General features: G+C 46.7%; 1 protein-coding gene across 2 annotated transcripts in view; it reads right to left on the bottom strand.

Moving 5' to 3' along the window:
• The window catches only part of PHKA2 (phosphorylase kinase regulatory subunit alpha 2), a 687,190-nt gene that overhangs the window by 89,553 nt on the left and 573,304 nt on the right, over nt 1–24,333 (bottom strand). The window lies entirely within an intron of this gene.

Here is a 24,333-nt window from a genome sequence, read left to right as displayed (position 1 = left end):
TTCAGGTCCCACTGCAGAGCCCGCATGCGCCGCCTGGCGTGATGCACTAGTAGGATGCAGGAGGCCATCAGCCCCAGAAGCCGCAACACTAGCCTGACCGAAACCCAGGATAGAGGCCGAAAGATCGGAATCAGGGCCTGAATATCCCGGACCCGCTGTTCCGGTGGATAGACCCGGAACTGCGCCGAATCGAGAACTGCTCCGATGAAGAGGAGCTTCTGAGAGGGACTCAAGTGTGACTTCGGCACGTTGATGGAAAATCCCAGCAAATGCAGGAGATCCGCCGTAGTCTGGAGGTGGGAGACGACTGTCTGGGGCGAGCCCGCCTTCAACAACCAGTCGTCGAGATAGGGGAAGACTGGAACCCCTGATCTGCGCAGATGAGCTGCGACCACCGCCATCACTTTCGTGAACACCCGAGGGGCACTGGTGAGGCCGAAAGGGAGCACGGTAAACTGAAAGTGCTCTTGGCCCACCGTGAACCGCAGGTAACGCCGGTGGGCCTGCAGGACGGGGATGTGGAAATATGCGTCCTGCAAGTCCAACGCTACCATCCAGTCTCCGGGGTCTAGGGCAGCTAGAACCTGAGCCAAAGTTAACATCTTGAACCTTTCCTTCCGGAGGAAGGCATTGACGTTCCGGAGGTCCAAGTAGGGCGGAGGCCCCCTTTGCCCTTCTTGGGAACCAGAAAGTTGTGGGAATAACAACCACGACCTACTTCTGGGCTCGGAACGCGCTCGACGGCCCCCTTGGCCAAGAGGGCCGAAACTTCCTCGTGGAGAAGATTCAAATGATCCCCCGAGATACGGTGGTGCTGCGGTGGCATGGCTGGACGGGTCGTCTCGAAGGGGAGGGAGTAGCCCCTTCGGACGATTTGCAGCACCCACCTGTCCGATGTGATGGACCGCCAGTCGAGCAGGTGATGGCGAACTCTGCCGCCCACTGACGTGGAATGGGCCTGAAAGCTCGGACTAGGAAGGCTTTGAGGCGGATGCTGCCGGGGTGGATGTGGGCTGACCTCGTCGTCCTCCAGAACCGCCTCGGCGGAAACCACGTCCGCGACCGCGTGCAGGTTGGTTCTGCGGCTGGTGGCTAGGCGCACGTGAGGAGGCACCCCTTCCTTGGCCACGAAAGGGGCGAAAGGCGGAAGTTTGCGACCGCGGGGCCGAGAGGCCCAAGGACTTGGCCGTAGCCCGGGAGTCCTTAAAGCGATTCAGCGCACTGTCCGCTTTCTCGCCAAAAAGGCGAGTGCCATCAAAGGGCATGTCCATGAGAGTGCTCTGGACATCGCCCGAAAATGACGTGGACCGCAGCCAGGCGTGACGTCTAAGCGCCACTGTGGTAGAAATGGCCCTACCCAGCGAGTCCGTGGTGTCAAGCCCACATCGGATAGCATGTCGCGCTGCATCCCTCCCATCGGCCAGAGCCTGGGTAAGTTGTGTCCGGACCTCCTCCGGACACAGGGGCAGCGCGTCCTCCACCGCATCCCACAGAGAGTGGGAATAACGGTCCAAGAGACAAGCGGTGTTCAAAGACCGCAGGCCCAAACTAAGGGAGCTTCTTGCCGAACTTTTCCAGTCTCTTGGAATCCCGGTCCGGCGGGGCGGTCGGGAAAGAGGATTGGGAGGTAGAGGCCTGGATAACCAGGCTCTCAGGGGTAGGGTGTTGGGACAGAAAACTGGGGTCGCCCGGAGCAGGGCGGTGGCGCCTGGCGACGTTCCTGTCCACAGGAGGAACTGTGGAGGGCTTGGACCAGGTGCCCTGCAGAATGTCAATGAGGGCCTCATTGAATTGCAGCAGAGGCTCAGTGGAGCTTGCTGCAGACTGAAGCACCTCAGTAAGGACGTTAGTCCTCACAGCCACGGCAGGCAGCTCGAGCCCAAGGGCTGCGGCCACCTTGCGCAGCACCACAGAGAAAGCAGCGCCCTCCTCCGAAGCCACAGTCGGAGGAGACACAAATCCAGTGTCTGGGGAGGTATCCAGGCCACTGGCCTCCCCCAGTTCATCTGCCCAGTCCTGTGACAGTTGAGCCTGAACGGCCATAGGATCCTCGGATCCCTCCCAGTTGTCCCCATCATCCGATTCCTGGTATACAGGAGGAAGTAACGGAGCCGGGCGATAGACATAATGTGTCTCTAGCGGCGCCGAACGCGGCGTCCATCGACGCCGTACCGGCGCCGGGCCCGGAGTGGGGCTGAACTGGGGCCCGACGTCGAGCGGAGTCGACGTCGGCGTCGGGGGTGGTACCGGTGTCGACGCCGGCGGAGGAGGCGTGACGAGGTCGACCGGCGTTGGCGGGGACTCGGGAACGGGTCCCTCGGGCGCTTGCGGCGTCGAAGCCGGAGCCGTCAACGGCGCCGGGGCCGGAGCCACCGGCAGGCAAGGCAGCCCAGTCGGGTCCGCGGGGCCCGAAGGCGCGCCAGCGGGCGTCGACGGCGGAGCCAGGTTCCTCATGGCCGAGAGGAAGGCACTGACTTCCGCCGGCGTCGCGTTAGTCCCAGGGACCGGAGGGTATGGGGACGTGCGTGGCGCCTGCGGCTCCGCCGGAGCCGCGGGGGTGGAACCACCCTGACCCTCGGCCGAGTCGCGCGACCGGCGAGGGGAGTCCAAAGAGCGGTGTCGCCTCTTGGACTTCTTGGAATGCTTCGACTTACCCGAAGACTTGGATCCCGACGACCGATGGTGACGTCGGCTGCGGCTCCGCGACCGATCCTTGGACCTCCTCCTGGACCGGGATCGAGAGGCGCGCGGAGCCGAGTGGCGAATCTCGAGAAGCTTACGGGACCGCTCCCGTCTAGCCTTCGAGGTCAGGGCCTTGCAGTCCGAGCACGACTCCGCGTCGTGGTCGAGGCCCAAGCAGTAAAGGCACCGGCGGTGATGGTCCGTAACCGACATCAATCGGCTACAGTCAGCACAGGCTTCAAAACCAGGCATCCTACCGGCACCGGAGTCGAGACAAGATCAAAAAGGATCAAAAAAGTTAGTCAAAAATTGACTAAAGGGGTAGCTCTCCCGGATCTGCGCTTACTGGCGCGGAAAAAAGAAGAACTAACGACGGACGCGGAGCTGCAGACGACGCCTAGCGACGCGCAAGGGGTATTGCTGACGAAAAATCTTCCGGATCCAGTCTGACGCCTGGGGATATTCAAAGGTGAGGAATCTAACTAACGTGTTTCTTTCAGATCTATGTTTTCTGTTGTGGAGTAGGCCATCTGAGAGCCAGTGCAGGTGCACCTAGTTATGCTGACTCTTTCCAGCAGAGCAACATGATCTGCTGACCAGAAAAAGTTCCAAAAGTATGAAATCGCTCTAGTTAACAGTGGCTACTGCCCCTCAAACCAGGCTGGGGGATACTCACAGTTGCTGCAGATGGCCAGAAATATTCCAAGGACCTCACCAACTTCAAGAAGGATGAGGACTGACAGTCAGAATTCCAGCACGGAGAAGGCTGTGACCTGCATTACCCCAATGAACAAGTTACTTACCTTCAGTAGCACCTTATCTGGTAGAGACTTTATCTAGCTGCAGATTCCTTACATTAGAATGTATGTTGTCTGCGTCATCCACACTGGAAATGATGTACGAGGTGCCTATATAGACGCCACCCCAGCGTGCTGACCTCAGTTTGACAGTTCTTCTGCACCAGAAGCACAGAGCAGGTAATTACTATTGTGCCAAGTGAGGTCCTGAAGGATGAATGGGGAGAATCGCAAAGAAATCTGTGGCTAGATACCAAATAAGGCATTACCAAAGGTAAGTAACTGGTTCATCCGATAGAGACTTCTAGCCGCAGATTCCTTACTTTAGAATATATACCAAAGCAATCTCTCTTCAGAGATGAATCTGCAGTCTATTCATACTAAAATGTCCTGGAGGACCAAACGGGTAAAATGCCCAGCTCTCTGGACTTGCCTGTCGAGGCAGGAGGGTTTGGTAAGACGTATGTAGTGAGGCCCACGTGGCTGCCTGACAGATGTCCAGAACTGGGACTCCTCGATCTGAAGCAGTGGTCGAAGCTTTAGCTCTGGCAGAATGAGCTGTCAAGCCCTCAGGGTTTTTTTCTTGCCCATTGCATAACAGATCTTAATACAGAGGATAATCTATCAAGAGATTGTTATTTTCTGAACTGCCTTCCACTTCTTCGCACCCACAAACGAATCAAAGAGTTGATTGTCCACCTGAATTCTTTTGTACAATCTATGTGGAACGACAATACTCTTTCTGGGTCCAGGCAGTGGAATTTCTCCTCTTCCTTGGTAGGATGAGGGGAAAGGAAGAAGGCAGATAGTGAGATGTTCTGCCTAACATGAAAAGGTATAAACACCTTTGGCAAAAAGTATGCTTGAGTTCGAAGAATGAGCTTGCCTGTAAAAGAAGGAAATGTACGGAGGGATAACGGATAGTGCCTGCAATTTGCTAACCCTCCTGGCAGATATGATCACCACAAAGAAGACAGTTTTGAGGGTCAGCAGTCTTAAAGGGCAGCTGTGCATCAGTTCAAATGGTGAGCACATGAGGAAGGTGAGGACAAGATTCAAGTCCTATTGGGACATGATGAAAGTTGTAGAGGAAACATTTGTTGGAAATCTTTAAGGAAACAAGTCACAATAGGTGACTTGAACAGGGAAGATTGGTCCAGCAACCGCAAGAAGGAGGAAATGGCAATGGCAAAAAGGTACACCTTAATCATGCCCAAAGCCTTGCCAGGCTAAGGACAGAACAAACAGCAGAACTTCAGAAAAGGGTGTAAAGAATTTAGTAACGCACCAAGCGACAAACTTGTCCAATCGGCAGGCCTACAATCTTTTCATGCCAAGATGACATCGCACATGCCAAGAGGCAGGTCAAACACTCTCAACTGTTTCAGCTCAATCTCCACGCATGTAGGTGGACAGTGGACAGGTTCGGGTGCAGAACCCTGCCTTGCGGCTGTGACCGGAGATTCTCTCAAAGGGGGAGCCTGATCAGAGGACAGATGATCGTTCTCCGAAATTTGGGATACTAGATTCTTCTTGACCAATCCGGGGCCACTAAGATAACTTGCGCCGGTCTTCTTGAGGACTCTGGGCAGGAGTGATGTCAGTGGACGGGAGTACAGGAATCCTGAGCTCTGCTCAAGACTACATGTGTCTCAGAGCAAGAGCCGCCTTGGAAACTCCAGCACGCAGAAGTGTTGCCATTGCACGTTCTCGGCAGTGGAGAATAGATCTAACCAAGGTTCTCTCCAATCTCTGAAAAGACCTTGAGCTACCTCCAGATGGATGACCCATTCATGATCTGCGAGGCATTGGCAGCTGAGTTTGTCTTCTCGGCCATTCGGAGAGCCTGCCAAATGATTAACTACCAGGAAAATGCCTTGACATTTAAGTCATGTCCAAAGATATGGCCTCTTGACACAGGGCCCATGACCCCACTCTGTCCTGCTTGTTTTAATACTACATGGTGGTGGTGTTGTTTGTGAACACCTTAACTAGCCTTCCCTTGTTCGAAGGAAGAAAGGCTTTCAATGCCAGGTGAATTGCTTTCAACTCCAGTAGATTTAAGTGAAGCTGAGACTCTGCAGGAGACCAGAATCCTCTGATCTCTGCCTATCCCGGATGGCCGCCCCAACTCGGAAATGATGCATTTGTCACCACTGTGAGCTCTGTGGGGGAAAGGGAGAGTGGTCCACCACTCACCCAATTGTGGTACATGAACTACCATAGCAGAGCGTTTGCAATCCCCTCGATATCTGGACCAGGCCAGAGAGATTCCCCTGATGCTATGCCCACTGGGTCTTCAAATCTTACTGAAGATCCTGCATAAACCAACGGTATGTTTTACCAACAGACTGCAGGAGACGATGACGCCTAGCAGCCATCAGAGTCAATCTCAATCTCACCGAAATCCAGGATGGACGCTGAAACATCAGAATCATAACCCAAATATCCTGCACTCCCTGTCCCGGAGGATAAGCCAGAAACTGCACTGTATACAGAACAACTCAAATGGAAGGGAACGTCTGAGACGGAGCCAGATGTAAGAGGTTCGTCATGGTCTGGAGGTGGAAGACGACTGCCTGGGGCGATCCCGCTTTTAACAGACAGTCGTCGAGGCAGTGGAAGACTAGAAACCTTAACCTCTGTAGATGTGCTGCAACCCCCGCCATCAACTTGGTGAAAACACCCGAGGGGCACAGGTGAGGCCATAACGGAGTACAGCAAATTGAAAGTGCTCATGGCCAACTGTGAACAGCAGATATCATCTGTAGGCAGGCAGGACGCAGATATGGAATTAAGCGTCTTGCATGTTCAACACTACCATCTGTCTCCAGAGTCGAGTGCAGATAAGACCTGAGCCAAAATGAGCAACTTGAATTTTTCCTTCTTCAGAAAGTAGTTGAGAAGGTGTAGGTCTAATATGGGACTGAGGCCCCATCCTTCTTTGGCACCAGAAAGTAGCAGGAATTGCAACCACAACCTACTTTGGATATCAGTACCCTCTTGATGTCTCCTTTGGACAGAAGAGCCTGTACTTCCTGTTGCAAGAGCGAGAGGTGGTCCTCTGTCAGCAGATTAGAGGACAGTGGCAAAGTTGGCTGGGTCTGTTACAACGGTAGTGCATAGCCCTGATGGACAATTTGTAGTACCCACTTGTCTGAAGTTATTTCCCACTATTGATGCATGTGGTACCGGATCCTGCCACCAAAAGGGTGTCCATAGTGAAAAGAGGGCAAACTAAAGAGGCTTCTGAGTAGCAGTGGCTGCATGGGATTGTGGATTGGGTCAACCTCTGGCTCTGGATCCCACGTGATTTGTGGGAGCAGCAGCCACAAAACAACTGCAATGCCTGCTGGGCATAGTGGCATGTCAGAAATGGACGCAGTTGATAACTCCTGCTGTAGCCATGGAAGGGGTGGAAGGCAGACCCCGGGTGTGTCACAGGGCCATGGGGACTCCCAACGACCTGGCAGTGGCCATACTATATTTAAATCGTTCCAGAGCAGAATCTGCCTTGTCGCCAAAATGCATGTCCCATCAAAGGGCAGGTCCATAAGGGATGTCCGGACATCCCACCAACAGCCAGTAGTCCTCAGCCAGGCATGTCCTTGAAGCTCCACCATTAAAGCAATGGTTCAGCGCAGCAAGTCACTAATATCCAATCCACATCTGATCATGAACTTTGCTGCATCTCTCCCATCAACAATAACTTGGCAGAGTAAGACCTGAGCCTCACCCATGACCAAGGCAGCACTTGCTCAAACAAATTCCACACCATGCGAGAATAACAACCCAATAAGAACTCAATGTTCATGGACCTCAGTGCCAGGCTGGTGGAATGGAAAATTCTCTTACCACACATATCCAGCCTCTTGGATATCATATCTCATGGTGTGGTAGGGAATGTGCCGGGATGTATCCTGGAGGTTGAGGCCTGGACCACCTGGCTCTCAGGGGTGGAGTGCTGGGAGAGGAAGCTGGGACCCCAGGAGTGGGGTGATGGCAGTGATAAATGGTCCTGTGCACAGGCATGCCTGTGAAGAGCTTGGCCCAGGCCCCAAGCAGGATATCTGTGAGAGTTGCATTAAAGGACAGTACTGGTTCTGAGGAGAGATACACCGGGCTGTAGCACCTCTGTCAAGAAGTTAGTCTTGACTTTAACTGTGGGCAGCGTTAGGTCCAGGACCTCAGCCAACCCCCAGGCCACCATTGCTAAAGAAGCCCCTTTCTCCGTAGCCACTGTGGAAGGACAGAGGAGGCCAGTGTCTGATGATACGTCCAGACCAGTGGCATCAGCCAAATTCTCATATCAGGTGTCATTGGCCAGACCCATCCATAGGTGTTCCTCAATTGGGCTCCATCTCCAATTCAGGCCGTGTGGGCCTGTATGGCGCAGGAGCCGACGGCGTGCGACGCTGGTCCGGCTCCATATCGGAGTCAGGAATCACTATAGGTTTGGCACCACCGATGGGTGTAGGCATCACTGGAACAGTCCCTTGAGGAGGTAGCGAAACCACAGCTAAGTCAGACTAGGATCCACCAATGGATCATAAAGTGCTGACTGGCGCTGAGGGCTGGCATGCCAGCGGAGCCTTAGTTGAAGACCCTAACCCATGAAGCCCAAAGGCATTCCAGAGGAACTTGGTCTCTCAAAGATTCGTAGAATTCACAAAGTTGGGCGGGGGTTGCTCTGGGTAATTTTGGGAGATGTTGTAAGCCTGCGGTGCAAGAACAGCCTGTGAGCGGGCCTGGATTTCTGGCATCATTCCCTCACATGGTCCAAAGTGTGGAAGTGATATAGAGATTTTGAAGAGTGCTTCAACTTCTTTGACTTCTTATGAGATTTGCCAGAAAAAGTCAGGGGTTGCACTGAAGCTCGACGAGAACATCTCCACGAACGGTCCTGAGACCTCCCTTGCAAATGCGACCTGGAGCGGAATGGAGTTGCATGGAGAGCAGCAAAGAACTGCATGTCCCGCTTGTGGAGGGCCTTGGGGTTCACGGTGAGCACTCCGTGTAAGTCTCAGAGTTGTGGGCCCACTACAGATACACCAAGTGTGGGTCCGTCACCGACATCTGTCAGGACAGGCTCCACAAAGATTAAATCCAGTGGGTTTCTTCTGAAACATACTGAAAAATAGGCACACTAGTTGTCGACAAAAATCCAGTAAACAAATGACTGAAGGGTGCTCGTCCAGGTTAGGGCTGTTGGTGCGGAAAAGAAGCAACCTAGGTCAGTACACTGTGGTTACACCTATATAGGAACAGGGCATATCACTTCCGGTACCGACAATGCCACCGACGACACTCAGAGATGAACGGCACCGGACGACAGGCAGAGGGATTGCTAAAAAATTCCGGATCCAATCTGATGCCTGGGGAATATTCTAAGGTAAGGAATCTGAGGCTAGAAGTCTCTATCAGAAGCCCACTGTATCATTCCCGATTTCCTTGGAGGCCATATCAAACAACTGCCAACCCAAGTCAGGAGGGGCACAGGAATTCTTTTTCATCCTTAAGCTTTGGGGGAAGTGTTTGATGACCAAGGCTAGTCAGTCTGATTCCAGAGCTGCTTGACTCTCCTCACTTACAGGCACAGAGTTATCATGGTTTGAAGTCAGGGTTGGACCATGACCACAAAACCCAGTTGTAACTAGTGGGTCCAGGTGTCTCTAGTTCTGTGACTGCTCTCAGTGAAGTTCAGCTTGAAATTTGTGTAGTGATCTAAACAATGACCACTGGAGCCCGGGTACCCCCTTTTAATTGGGTATTTCCCTTTTTTGGAAAACACTCAATTGCCATCATAAGTACATTCATTTGCCTTCAGTAGATTGACTATTGATGTTGTGTAATTAATGTTTTGGTGATGTAGGGCTAGTTGATTTGTGTGAAATGTAATGCTAATGAATTACCGAAATACAGTACAATAATACCCTAGGTTTCTGGGACAACAATAGTAAACAGTACTAAGTTCCAGTTTTCCTGCCATGCTCATGGAAAAGTCTTGTGAGTATTTGTGTGCTTGCATTTAACCAATGCGGAATTATGTACACAATACAATTCTGCATTAAAAGAAGGCAGGGCCTAAATGTGCACTTTCATATTTAATTGCCAGTGGGAAATATGTTTCCCTAGGAAGAAACCTCTACCTCTTCATCCCAACATAGTTCGAGCACATTCAGCTCCTCCTCACACCTTGGCAAGGGATTTACTCTTGCGCTTGCTTGTAGCTAATCTCTAACCATTTCCAGTGTAGGAAAGGGTCAGATGGAGGTTTGTGAAAGATTCTAAACTGATGTGCTCGTAAAGATTTACACATTTTCAAGGAATTTACAATATACTGCTGTTGTGTGGAAATCTTAGGCATAAGTGAATGGATTTACATGTGCTAAGTCATCTATATTGGGCATGTGGAAGCTATAAATCCAGCAGTTTTTTTTTGTAAAGCACTTAACCACCAAAAATAGCATTGTGGATCGGGCCAATTGACATTTACAGGAAAACATCAACCTTTCTTACCTGAAACGGACCCAGAGAAATGTTTCAGAAAGATGCAACCTCTTCGGATAGAGAATTGCCTAAACCTTCACCAAATATTCTAATTGAAGGTGTGTGGCTTCCAAGCACGCTTGACATGTTTTATCCACTAGGGTAATTTTACTTCATAAAATATTTCGAAGCCTGGAAGTCACCAAGTCTCCAAACTCAAACATCTACTCTACAATGTTTTTACTTGGCTGCAAGGTTCAGGTAAAATCTGCTTGAGAATTTTACCTGTTTCTCTTTGATAAACGTTTGGTGTTCATTGCCACTTATAGGAAAACATTTTGAACATTTATATTTCATGAACACCATGACAGATTATCTTTATTTGTATGCCATTTTGCTTTTTACATATGTATCTTTTTACTTCAACATGGTTTGAACCATCCAAACAAGTTACTTACTTTTGGTAACGCACTTCCTGGTGAATACTTTAATTGTAGATTCCTCACCTTGTGAATATCCCCAGACGCCAGACTGGATCTGGAAGATTTTTCAGCATAGCCTCTGCACACCAGTAGATCGCATCGTGTGCCTCTGTGTCGACTCCACTCCACCCCAAAAGTGATGACTAGAGCCATATATAGGCACCAGCCATGTGCGGTGATGCCAGTTTCTTTCTATACATTGTCCGCTCCCTCAGACGCAGAGCCCAATAGTAATTGCACCAGCGTGAGCATCTCTAAGCCTTATTAAATGGACCAGAGCCCATTCCACAGAAGGGGGAGGTGGATGGGCTGTGAAGAATCTGGGGTTAGATTATATACCAGAAAAAACGCTAACAAAAGTAACATTTTCTACTGATAGATACTTCTAACTGCAGCTTCCTCACTTTGTGAATAGATACTAAAGCAGTATCTCCCAAGTCGGTGAGCCTGTGGAATGGCTCAGACCAAAAGGTTCTGCTGAATGGCCAAAATGCTGTTTCCTGGCTGACAAGGCAGTAGAACTTGGTGAATGAATGCACAGATGTCCATGTTGCAGCCTTACAGATATCCAAGACAGGCACTACAGGTGCCAGTGAGGTGGCTGCAGCCTTGGCACTGGTGGAATGGGCCCTCAACCCCTCCGAAGGCTGTTCAACATTAAGTAACACATCTTAATACAGATAACTAACTATCCATCTGGATACGGTCTGCTTCTGCACCACTATACTTTTCTTTGCCCCAGAGAACTCCACAAAGAACTGATCATTCACTTGGTGGTCTTTGGTACAACTGATGTAAAAGCTGAGCACTCTTTGTTATCCAAACAAAGGAGTCTCTCTTCCTCTTTTGGGGCTCTGGAAGGGGTGAACAAACAGCATCAGAAGAGTGATGGATTGCCTGACATTAAAAGATTTCACAACCTTTGGAGGAAAGGCTGCTCTGGTTCTTAACACCAGCCTGTCTCATGGGTGTTGAAAGACAGAGGGAGTGCACAGTAGATCTTCCTTGAAGCACACAAGAGCAGAGCCAGTCTGCTTACCAAAAAGACTAAACCCATAGAATCGTATGTGCATGAGTGATGCTTGGACATCACCTGAAAATTCTATGGATCTCATTCAGCTGTGGCGCTGAAACACCACACTAGTACCTATTGCTCTGCCTAAGTAGTCATTAGTATCCAGTCTTGAGGAAATTACATCTTTGGCCACATCCTGGCCCCCCTAAATTGAATGAGGACTGCTAGCAACATTTCGTCTACAGAATCTCGCAAGGCAAGTGAGTATGATCCCAACAAGCAACTACATTTGACTGATATGAGCACAAGGCTAGTGGAGGAAAATATCCAAATGACTCAATCCTCTTCGACTCCTTCTCCAATGGAGTTGTGGAGAAGAAACTGGAGTTGACTCTATTGGTGGATGCCTGGGATTTGTCCAGGTGTCCAATAAGGGCATCAGTAAGTGCATAATTAAAAGGGAGCAGAGGCTCTGTTGAGGACTGACCAGGCTTCAGAACCTCTGTGAAGACGTTAGTCTCGACTTCGAATGAAGGTAGATAAAAATGTAAGACCTTGGCTTCTCTTCTAATTACCATGGTGAAGGATTTTGATTCCTCAGTAGAGGGGTCAGGAAGGGACATCAGCCCCATTCAGGAGAAGTATCTAACACACTGGCCTCTTGTAGGTCTATTGTTGTAGGGAAAGATCTTCCCTACCGTCATCATCACCACAATTGTCTCAAAATGCAGGTTGGCCCTGATCAGAGTTCGATCCAAATAGTTGCTGAAGAGCTTGGGGAAAGCTTCTAGTGAAAGGCATTGTCTTTCATGAATCAGAAGTAATGGGTCTGGTACATAGGAACTGAACTAATGTGTGGTTCTATCGGAAAATAATATGGGTTTAACACCCAACTCTGGTATCAATGCAGCAGGAACCTGTGTGGATCGTGGCACACGTTGTGAAATTGGCTCTCGAGTCTGAGCCAAACTCAAAAGGGGTTGGGAGCAGCCACGGCCAGTACAGGTAAGAGCGGTGGGGCCGGGTAGGGGGTTTCGACGGACGATGATGAGGAAAAAATATTTATTTAATTTTCCCTCGTCATCGTCCGTCAAAATCCCCCCCACCCGGCCTCATCGCCCCACTGCTCTTACCTGCATGGGCGCAGCCAGTTGGGAGGCATAGCTTATGCAAGAGTTGATCTGCTGGTGGTATGTCAGCTGGAGGCTCCGGCAGATCTGTGGTGCTTGAAGGCACTCCAGTGGGAAATGGTAAGGGCTCAGAGATGTGAGCATGGCATCTTTAAACACTGCAATTTGTTGTGGCATTGTGGATTGTCCTGAAACTCTGGCTACATTGGGATCAGTTGCATAATTGATTTCTTGACACAGGACCTGGATCGATATTGCAGGGAACATTGACGTCCTTGTGACTACTTCAAAGGAGAGTGGCAAGTTTGGGATGAGGCCCACTTAGACTTCTTGTGCATCTTCCTTGACTTGGACTTACCCAAGCACTTAAGAGTGAAACAAACAACTGTCATAGGACTGGCCCCAAGACAGGGAGCAGTGTGAGTCCTAGACTTGAAGCAGGGAAATCCTCTACATAATTTACAGCAAACTTTGATGACATACAGCCTGACTTTGGGGTCCTGGATTACCTTTGGATTTATCAGGACACACTCACCACACGACTTGAAGTTGTAGTTCAACCCTATACACCTAGGCATATCTGTTACAGAAAGTTGCTTGAGACAGTCCCTGATAGGATAAAAGTCTGTGGTTTTAGATGATATTTCCTTGCACACAGAAAAAATGAACAACAAAAAAACCTATCGACTGATGAGAAAAAGAGATGCTAGCACTGTATCCGTGTGTGAAGGCGCAGAGTGAAAGGAACTGATATCATCGTGCATGGATGGCTCCTAGATAGGCTCCAGTTATCATTCCAGGATGGAGCGGAGTCAAAGCAGTCGCACAATGCCATCTACTAGCACGCAGTGGCTATGCTGAAAAATCTTCCAGATCTAGTGTGGCACCTGGGGATTTTCACAGGGTGAGGAATCTGTGGCTACAATTATCCATCAGAAATTTCTGTTTCTTGAACTGTATGTTATTTGGTTTGTTGCACGTCATAAGACAGACATTTCTCTGCAAAGACAAGCTTTGTCTTTGAAGACTGGCCTTCTGGGTCTTTCTGTTCAGGTACTATGGAAACACAGTCAATTACAGTGAAGACGTTCCTAATACATCGTAAGGTCTTGGAGTGTCGGATTCAAGGGAGCTATCTACTACATACATATGTTATATTTAGAATAAGTTTATGTCAGAAAGTACTGTATCCTCATGGAGCTATTTTGGACACCTCTGCTCTAACCCAAAGCCTGGTAGTCAGAATCCCTATACCTGCCCAACCATGCATATTTAAAACCTTTTGAAAGCTGCAGCAAAGGTAGCCATTTGCAGTACATGATTTGGGGCAGGTTTACAGGTACTTAGTTGGAGGGTTAAGAAACAACAGATACTCTCGAAATCAAGATCATTTAGAAGCAGGAAGGGAACCAACTGCCCCCTTTTTGAAGGCAAGTGTTCATGGTGTTGACACTAATGAGTGGTCAAGCATGTGATGAAGTGAGAGGGAACTTAAATTTAAGAAACTAAAGGCATGAGACCTTATGTTACATGACAGTCTCTGGAGGGTAGCAGATGGATCATGGGAGTACAGCAATAGGAAACAGAGAGAGAGCACAGGGCAATGGATTGGGAAACAAAATGAAAATCATGCAGAGTGAGTGGGCTCTTGGTACCTATTGCTCAAAAACATAAATAAAATGCTAGATTGGTGGAGGGGTAAAAGGACAAATAGCAAAGCCTGACACAGTGAGACAAAACTGAAAGGCAGCAAGAAATTCTCTAGGATGTGTGCAAAAGTCCTGAAATAGAGAAAGTGAAACATAGACTGTCGTTGAGAATGGTGTAATGTGGATGATACATTAAAACACACTGAGAAATGATGAGCCAGAAGGGGTGCAATGTGAGAAAAAGAGAGAGAGAGAGAGAGAGAGCGAGCGAGAGAGAGAGAGAGAGAGAGAGAGAGAGATGATGTGTCAAGAGACACAAATGATGCAGTTCCTCTACCCAATCTCACCTGTCCCCTTATTTGATACTCCCTATAAAATAGAGTTTGCAATCATCACTTAGTGCATTTAGGTGCAAATGCAAGGAACCAAAAAGTGGAATGTGGGTGGCAAAAAAAATACACCTCCAAACTAGACCTCCATTTGAAGGATCTCTTCATCAATTTTTGACCAATACTGGTCACTTTATTTATGCACACACCTCAAATAGCTCAGTATACTCTAAAAACTCAATTCAAATGCATTAAACAGATGTCTAAAATATGCCCTTTTCCCTTTCCAAATATTGCAATATCCAAATTCTGATTTCTATGAGAAGCACGGACTGAAAGCACAGTCTGATAATAATTAAATTTAGCCTTCAAAAAAGATATGTTGGAATAACTTAAGAAACGCAGGTTCCCTCTCAATTTTATAAACAGGTTGCAACCAAACATTAATAAAAACAATAGTTACCACATAGCTTTATGCGATTTATCGCTGCCAGCTTCCTAATACATTTTGTGGATTTCAGCAGCACGGCGTCCATGGCCAATTAAAAGCATGACATACAGTGCTTAATTTGTTAAAAAAATAAAATAAAATAAGTGCCAGGGCTTGTCTCAGAAGGCCACTGCAGCTTGCACCACCCATTACCCCTGGCAGTGCTTGTACCAACAGAACTAATAACAATTGCACTCCTACAATTCAGGATATTCCAGGCCATTTAAAGCTAAAAGGCGTGGATGGCAAGAATTGATCATTTTATTGTATACTGAATTAGTCAATACTGTTGTTGTGCTTATTTTAAAATTGGACAGACTGCATTGCCATGTGGTGGACTGTCATTAGTGCTGGTGTCCAGCACCGGAAACCAACAGCTCAAATTAAGCACTCACCCAGTTCTCGTGTGGGGCACATAACCTAGGGAGTACATCACCCTCTTCCCAAAGCTGCACATTATACTGTTATCCTGTGGTGCACATCACACTGTGCTCCTCTGCTGAACATTTCCCGCTGCCCCATGCTGCAAATCCTGCTGAGCCCATTGTGCACACGCTTACTTATGGCTTTGAGTCTGTGTGATAAAATATCTGTAGGAGTGTAGTTCCATTTAGCTCTGTGCCAAACAAATGGATTTTGTCAAAACAAATCAAACAATTATTTACTGCAGTAGTACATTAAGATACTTCAAGATCTTTAGTCAGTCAAAATCACTTTATTTGGTTAATTAAAACCATAAAAGCATTCTACAGAATAAAAAGATTTTAAAACAGTAATATGACATAGACTTACACCAAAAATAGTACACACACTTTTCCTAATCAAGGTAAACAAACAATTCATCAAGTACATCTTTAAAATTGATTATAAAAATATAATTGCTATATTCTAGACCATGGGAGTCACTCTCTTTTTTTACCTTATCCTGACTACAGCTGTTAAAACTTGTGATGTTAAAAGTTTCCCAGACATTAGGCCGCATCTGTAAATATATAAGTTCTGGTTTCGCCTGTAAGAATCCTTTGGACTTTAAAGTTGGAAAAAAACTTTTCCGACTGTGCAATAAATGCTCGCAAAATAAGACAAAGTGCAATGTGTCCTGTGTGGAGAAATTGTCATATGTACAGACACCCAAGTCATCCTCCCTTCTCCATCCCTGAGGTTCGCCAAGTATAAAATTTAACTGATTCAGCCTAAATCTTATTAAAAGTAAACGATGATTCGGGTTGGTTACTACATTTAAATAGGGTTCAATTGCACAGGAGGTTTTTAATAATTCATGGGCACGTACCATTGGTTTTTCCAGTTCCCTGGCCTCTTTTTCCATAAGTGTCATATATTAATAAGATTTCTTAACCCATAACATATCTCCCTTCGGTAGATTATCTGGGGAGTTAAATAATTCAGGCCGTCTTAATTGCAGTGCAAGTCTTTTCACAAAGCTCAACCAGGGGATACTACTTGCTCGGTCTAAAGCTAAACAGTCGCGCTTAATTTTGCGATTCATTTCAAGTTGAGGGTTTAGCCAAGTTGCAATACATTTGAGTAGAGGTGCCATTCCTATTAGGTCTGCCTCAAAACCTATGCCAGTTTCCTGATGAACTATGTATGACGGTGTTGATTGTGGCACCGATAGCAGATTTCTTAGAAATTTATTTTCAACTATTTGAATATCCTTAGCTTCTTTATATCCCCATATATCAGAGCCGTAATTCGAGATTGCAATGCATTTAGCTCTATATATATTTAACAGTGCTTGTATTGGTTTTGGCCCTAGCCTACGTGCAAAGCCAAGGACCGCTGATGTGGATCTGGCCATTACATTTCTTTTTGCATTCATTGGCGGGCCCATGTACCCCTATCATCAAATAGGACGCCTAGGTAAGTAAATGTAGTAACCCTGGTGATTTTGTTTCCTTCACAATTAAGTGTTTTACGCCTTCTGGGCTTGCAGCCAATTATCATTGTATGATATTTTGAAAAGTTTACACTTAAGTCCAGAGATCTCGTAAACACGGCAAAGGAAGTTAAAAGACACTGTAAGCCAACTGCAGTTTTAGCTAATAAGGTGTCGTCGTCCGCATATAGGAGAGCTGGGATCAGCCGATCCCCCACACATGGAATGTCTTTACTGGCTTCCCCTAAGACTGAGTCCAGGTTGTTTATGTATAAGGTAAAAAGTAGGAGGGCTAAAATACATCCGTGCCTTACTCCATTTATAATGCGTAATCCCTGGGTACAATTCCCCCTTTGATCAAATCTCACTGTAGCTGTCAGATCCCTATGCAGATCAGAAAGGAAGTAAACAATGTTCTTGTCCACGCCTAATGTAATTAATATTGCCCACAGCTTGGATCTATTCACCCGGTCAAAGGCTGAGGAAAGATCCATGAACGCCAAGTACAGTGTCCCCTTCTTGGCGATGGTATACTTCCCAACTAGTAGGTGCAAATAAAACACTGATCCGTGGCCCCCCTCCCTTTCCTGAAACCGTATTGCAAATTTTAAAGTGTGTTGGTTTTGTTTAAGCAATCAGTAAGTTTACTGAGTACCACTCTTCCTAGCACCTTCACTGCTGAATCCATAAGTGAGATTGGTCTGTAGCAGCTTGGATCTCCTCTATTACCCTTTTTAAAAACTGGGATGATAACTGACTTAGACCATGATCTAGGCAGGCCAAATTTACAGGCCATATTAAAAACGTGAGCCAAAAGTTTTTACCATAATGTCACGTTAGATTTAAAAAGATCGTCCGGGACACCATCTGGTCCAGGAGCCTTATTGCTTGTCATTTGGTTTATAGCCTCTGCGACTTCTGTTTCTATAAAAAACAGGGTATATACCTCAGCCTCAAATAATGTACCTGGGGGTCCTCGGTTCTCCTGGTCGCCATATATATGTTTAAAATGATTAAACCACTCCTGCTCTGGTATATTGCATTCTAGAGGGCTACCCTTAGTTTCCTGGAAAATTGGTTTATTAACTATTTCCCAGAACTTAGCACTACTTTTAATAATGTCTATGGACAAAAGATCATTCCATGCCTCATTTCTAGTCTCAGATTTGCGTGTGTTTATGGGCAACTTATAGGGTTTCCTAAGGGCCGCTATTACACTTTTATCTTGTGGTTTATGTTTTAGGGCCACCAGCAACTTTTGGTGGGCAACTGTAAAATTATGGTCAAACCATCTCTCCCCTTTATTCAGAAATTCCTTATACTGACGTTTAAGATCACAGGCCACCTGGTTACAGATTTTAGCGTAAGCTATGAGGATCTCTTTGTCCCTTATATTATCGTCTAGACAGAAATCAATCTCCATTCCAACAGTGTTCAGTAAGTTCTCGTGAAAATCCTCCTGCACTAGCTTACACCACTTAAGTCTACGGGCTTGGTCTTATGTTTTTTAAATTAGAGGAGGGGACACATCTATTTGATTCTGAGTTGTTCTTAATGCCCCCTGCCAGTGTAATGTGTATAGGGTTGTGGTCACTAAAATGTGACCACGCAGTGGTATATCCTATCACCAGGGGTGTCAAGGCAGTATTAATACAAATATAATCAATAGTGGAATTCATTCCCCTCCCTTTAAAAGTTGGAATGTTATCGCTATCATGCGAGGTATTAGGATATGATCAACCAAATTCCGCTAGGGTACCCTCTAAGGATCCACCTTGCTGTGAATGTTCAAAATGCGTCTCCGAATGATTACCGGGGCCTAAACTGTCAGTGACATGACAGTTCAATGAGCATTGATGCACATTTTAAAATCTCCCAAAACGATAACCGAATAAGGTGTAACTTGCTTTAGATTATAAGACTCAAGGAAACAAATCAGACTGACCAAATGTTCATTTGCAGCAATTCTGTCAAATAAGTTATAAAAATTAACAATAAGAATTTTGGGTGCCTTAGTAGGCGTAATCTGTACAGCTAGACAGTTTAATGAACCTGAGTCCAATTTACAGTGGTGGCCTATTACCTTTAAGAAGATTAGGGTTATTAAACTGCCCTTTGCCCTACCAGCTACAGATGGTCTTGCTGGCTCAAAATAGGTTGTGTAACCGTCCAGCCAGAAGTAATTTTTTCGGTTTACCAGGACTCTTGAAGCCCAGTCACATCATACTCTTTTACGACACCTTTCCACCTTTCATCGTCCATCTTGTGTTTTTAGTCCTGCTATGTTCCAACTTAGTATCTTGGCTTGCTCCCCTGTGTTAGCCTCCTGCCCCTGTATGGGTTTGGTAGTATGGTCCATATGACTATCTCTAAATTGCCCGTAATCAATTCTCACAGGTGCATTTGGAACGGAGCGCATCAAGAGTGTATGTACGCCAAACGGGAATAACATGGATAAAATTAACTTTTGGATTACTGAGGGTGTGCTTCTGGTTTATGCAAAACTTCCTCCAACCTGCCCCGGATGTGGGGCAGAAAGCCCACTATACGGCCAGGGAGTGTATTTGGAGTGGGGAGCCACCCCACTGGCAATGGGCTAATGCCCAATCTCGTCCCCCAAAGTCTTTCTGCTCCCTGGGAGAGATGAGAGGAAAATACCTCGAATTTGTCCGCGTAGGAAGACAGACAGCCCACTAAATACCAGGGTTTGGTTTTTTAAATTGAAAAATGGGTTGGGGTGGCCCGCCCAGGCATCGAGACTAGCCTCGACCCCTCAAGTGACCCGCAAACATCTTTCTGCACTCAAGGTGAACACTTTCAATCCACCCCCAAGGGGTGGAGGGGGGTTAGGAAGAATAATGCAACTATTCCGGGGTAGGTGCAAGACGCGATGCCTGGGTGAGCCGCCCCACACACCATGGGGCCAAAAAAAGGGGGAGGTGAATTGAGGGTGTTTACCCAAAATCTTCCTCCAGGGGACAGAAAGGCCACAACACACCAGGGGATAAATATTCCCCCAAATAAAGAAAAGGGTGTGGGGTGGCTCGCCCAAGGCATCACGCCATGTTCCCACCCCAGAATAGGTGCATCAGTGTTTCTAAAATCCCACCATTCACTCCACTGGATTGGGGGTGCATTGATGGTGTTTACCCAGAAAGGCGCTTAGACACCAGTGGAAAAATGTTCCCAAAAATAAAAAACAAAGTGGTGGGGATGGCTCGCTCAGACATTGTGCTGTGCTCACACCCAAGAACAGGTGCATCAGTCTTTTTGCCCCTACTGTGGATTAAGGGGGTTTAACCAAAATGTGGCCCTGGGGGACAGAAAGGCCACTGGACACCAAGGCAAAAATATTTCTAAAAATGTTAAAAAAAAGGGTTGGGGGCAACTCGCTCAGGCATTGTGCCATGCTCCAACCTGAGAACAGGTGCGTCAATCTTTGCGCCCCCTTGGGGTGGACTGAGGGTCTTTACCCCAAATCTGCCCCAGGGATACAGAAAGAAAACTAGAAACCAGGGATTTCAACATGGAACAAACACAAATAAAAGGATAGGGTGGCCTACTCTGGCATCAAGCCAATACTCCTACCCCAGAATGGGCAATAGAGTCTTTCTTACCGCCTGGGGACTAAAGCATCCCCTCTTTATGGCAAGAAGGGACATTTTTATTATTTTTTGTACATATGGGTAGCATAGTTGGGCAACGTCCCAATAATGTCCTACTTCTATGTTGAATGGCTGCACCTTTTGGCCTTGGGTCAGTTGCCATTTGGAGACACCTACCAAAGGTAGGTATTTTTGAAAACTAAACACCTGGGGCAGTGCACGATTGTGTGCCTTGTGTGTATCCCATGACATTTTCTTACACAAAATACCCAGCAGATCTCAAACTTTAACTAAAATTGCAAATGTTCCTAGCATTACTGTGACGTAAGCTTTTGAAAACCACTGAGATCCACAAAATGCCTTCCACCCTGCCCAACCCCACTTGTCCCGATAAAAATGTTACCCCACTTGTCTGGCTGGGCCTAGCATCCATGATACAAAATGCCCCAAAACGCAATGTGGAGAAATCGGCACTAGGGGTAACTCCAGTATTTGGAACTGGGCTCGGCAGCCACAAAGGGAAACCTACCAAACCCAAACATTTCGGAAAACTAGACAACTGGGGGAGTGCAAAGTGGTGTGCCTCATGTCGATCCCACAACATCTTCTTACCCACAATGCCATGTAAACCTAAAACTTCGACTAAAAATTGCACATTTTGTGTATATTTATGTAACATAAGCTTCTGGAAACCTCACAAATCCACAAAAATTCCCACCACCCAGCGTCCCCCACTTGTTCTGATACAAATGCTATATCACTTGAGAGGATGGGCTTAGTGCCCCCGACAGGAACAAATCAAACCATGGTCAATGAGAACTGCTCCACGATACTTCCATTGGCCTTGGTTTGATGTGTGCCTGTCATGAGCAATGCATCCAGCCACAAATGTGGGGTAACATTTTGATCGGGATAGGTGGGGAAATGCTGGGTGGTAGGAATTCTGTGGATTTCTGCTGATTCCGGAAATTTACTTTACAGAAATGCAAGGAAAATATGCAATAAAAGGTACAGTTTGAGGTTTTCAGGGCATTATGGGTAAGAAAACATTCTGCCATCCAATCACGGCACACCACCCTTTACTCCTCTGGGTGTATATTTATCAGAGATGTCTGGGTTTGGTAAGTTTCCCTGGATGGCCATCGATCACCAACCAAAAAAACACTGCTACCCCCATTGCCAAATCAGATCATTTTCGTGACAGGAAATGTTGATGTCCCTGCACTGTATTTTGGGGGCTTTCCTGTTTTGGCACTAGGCCTATGCACCCAAGCTTTCTGTAGATTCCAGAACTTTCCATCACAGATGGGTGAGGAAAATGTGTATTTTAAATCAAACTTTGTGGTTTGCAAAGGCTTCTGGGTAGGAAACTCTGGTGGGAGCCACACAAGTCACTCCAACCTGGATTTCCCTGGATGTCTAATTTTAAAAAATGTACAGGTTTTCCAGGTTTCCCTAGGTGCCAGCTACACTAGGGTCCAAAATCCACAGCTAGCCACATTGGAAAAAAAAGGGCCATCTCTGATTGGAAAAATGTGATGTGTCAGGTTATGTTTTGGAGGGTTTCCTGCTGCAGGCACTAGCCCAACCCACACAAGTGAGGTATCATTTTTATGGGGAGACTTGAGGAAATGCTTGGCGGTAGGAAATGTGTGGCACCCCGCAGATTCCAAAAGATTTCCTCACAGAAATGTGAGAAAAATGTGTGTTTTTAATCAAACTTTGAGGTTTGCAAAGGCTTCTGGGTAGGAAAGTCTGGTAGGAAGCATGCAAGTCGCCTCACCCTGGATTCTCCTAGGTGTCTAGTTTCTTTCTAAAAATTTACAGGTTTGCTATTTTTTCCTATGTGCTGGCTGAGCTAGGGCCCAAAATCCACAGCTAGCCGCAGTGCAAAAAACACGGGTCAGTTTTCAGTGGAAAAATGTAATGGGTTCATGGTGCGTTTTGGAGCCCTTCCTGTAGTGGGCACTAAGCCTACTCACATAAGTGAGGTGCCACTTTCACCCGGAGACATGGGGGAATTGTGTGTTAGGATATTTGTGGTTTCCTGCAGATTCCAGAACTTTCCATCACAGAAATATGAGGAAAATGTATGTTTTTAGTCAATGTTTCTGGATACACAAGTCACCCTACCCTCGATTCTCCTACATGTCTAAGTTTCAAAGATATGCAAGTTTGCTAGGTTTTCCTAGGAACCGCCTGACCTAGGGCTCAAATCCAAAGCTAATCGCATTGCAAAAACAATTCTGTAGAAATATGTGCTGTGTCTTGTTGCGTTTTGGGGTATTTCCTGTCGTAGGCACTAGCCCTACTCACACAAGTGAAGTACCATATTTATGTGAGATTTGGTGGAATGCTGGGTGGTAGGAAATTTGTGACTCCCAACAGATTCATGATCTTTTATTCACAGAAATGTGAGGAAAAAGTTTTTTTTAGTCAAGCTTTGAGGTTTGCAAGGGCTTCTGGGTTCCAAAACCTGGTGGAAGTCAGACAAGTCTCCCCCACCTTGGATAGCCCAAGGTGTCTAGTTTTAAAACAGGTGCTAGTTTGCTATGTTTCCTTTGGCATCGTCTGAACTAGGGCCCAAAATCCACAGCTAGCCAAAATGTGATGTGTTCTTGTTGCATTTTGGGGCCTTTTCTTTAGCATGCATGCACTAGCCCTACTCACACAAGGGTACTATATTTAGGTGAGACTTGGGGGAATGCTGGGTGGTAGGAAATTTGTGGCTCTTCCCAGATTTCAGACATTTTGTGAGGAAAATGTGTGCAAAGTGTGTGGCATTGCAGCTAGACATGTAGTAAATATGCACAGAGCTGTGATTACTCCAACTGGTATGACTTTGTATTGATTATGTTCGCACAAACCTGAAGTACTAGTGAAACACCTAAAGTATAAGAATGTGAAAGTATAAGTCTTTCACACTGAGGGTCCAATTCACAAATGTAAACTTAGACCTGAACCCTAAGTTTAGACCTGAAGTCTAAGTTTAGACCTAAAGTCTAACTTTACTACTTTTTCGTACTCAAAAGGGAAGTTACTACTTGCAACTTTACTAGTAGTAAACTTCTTAGTAGTAAACTTACTAATAGTAAAGCTACTACTAGTAAAATTACTAGCAGTAAATTTACTAGTAGTAACTTACCTTTGTGAATACCGAAAAGTAGTAAAGTTAGACTCTTGGTCTAACTTTCCCTTTGTGAATTGGGCCTTCAGTGTCACCCTATAGTCTCCCACCCTATAGTCTCCCACCCTATAGTCCTGTCAGACCGCTCAGAAATTTTAAAGTTTCAAAGTCCTGAAGGGGCTCGACGAGGTCGGAAAGCTGAAACCGCTTCATCCTGAACAAAAAAGTGGAGGTGGGAGTCAGCCAGGCAGGCAAGTAAGCCCTAGCGAGATGACTTCTAGAAAATTACGCTCAGGAGTTTGCTCTCCTCGTTACCGAGTCGATCTCATAAATTAAGGAGATAGTACAGTGGCACTAGACAATTATAGCAACTCTGCTATAAATCCCAACCAGCCATCACTGGTTTCTTCCGAAAGATACCCCGGATTGTACCTGAAGCGGCAGCAGTGGTTCAAGAAGGACTGATTTTCAACTCCCACTCAGTAACGCCCTCTTCATTATCCTCTGTGGAACCACAGGGAGATCATTGCAGTCCTGCTGGAGGTCAGACTCAGTCATGAGAAGGGTCCGGGCCCAGATAAACGAATGTGTTGAGGATGGTTTAAGTGGGCAACCTTCTGATGTTTTTCCATGTGTAAATT

The sequence above is a fragment of the Triturus cristatus genome, chromosome 8, assembly GCF_964204655.1.
Source record: "Triturus cristatus chromosome 8, aTriCri1.1, whole genome shotgun sequence".
Lineage (NCBI taxonomy): Eukaryota > Metazoa > Chordata > Amphibia > Caudata > Salamandridae > Triturus > Triturus cristatus.
This window is presented reverse-complemented; position numbering and strand designations above follow the sequence as displayed.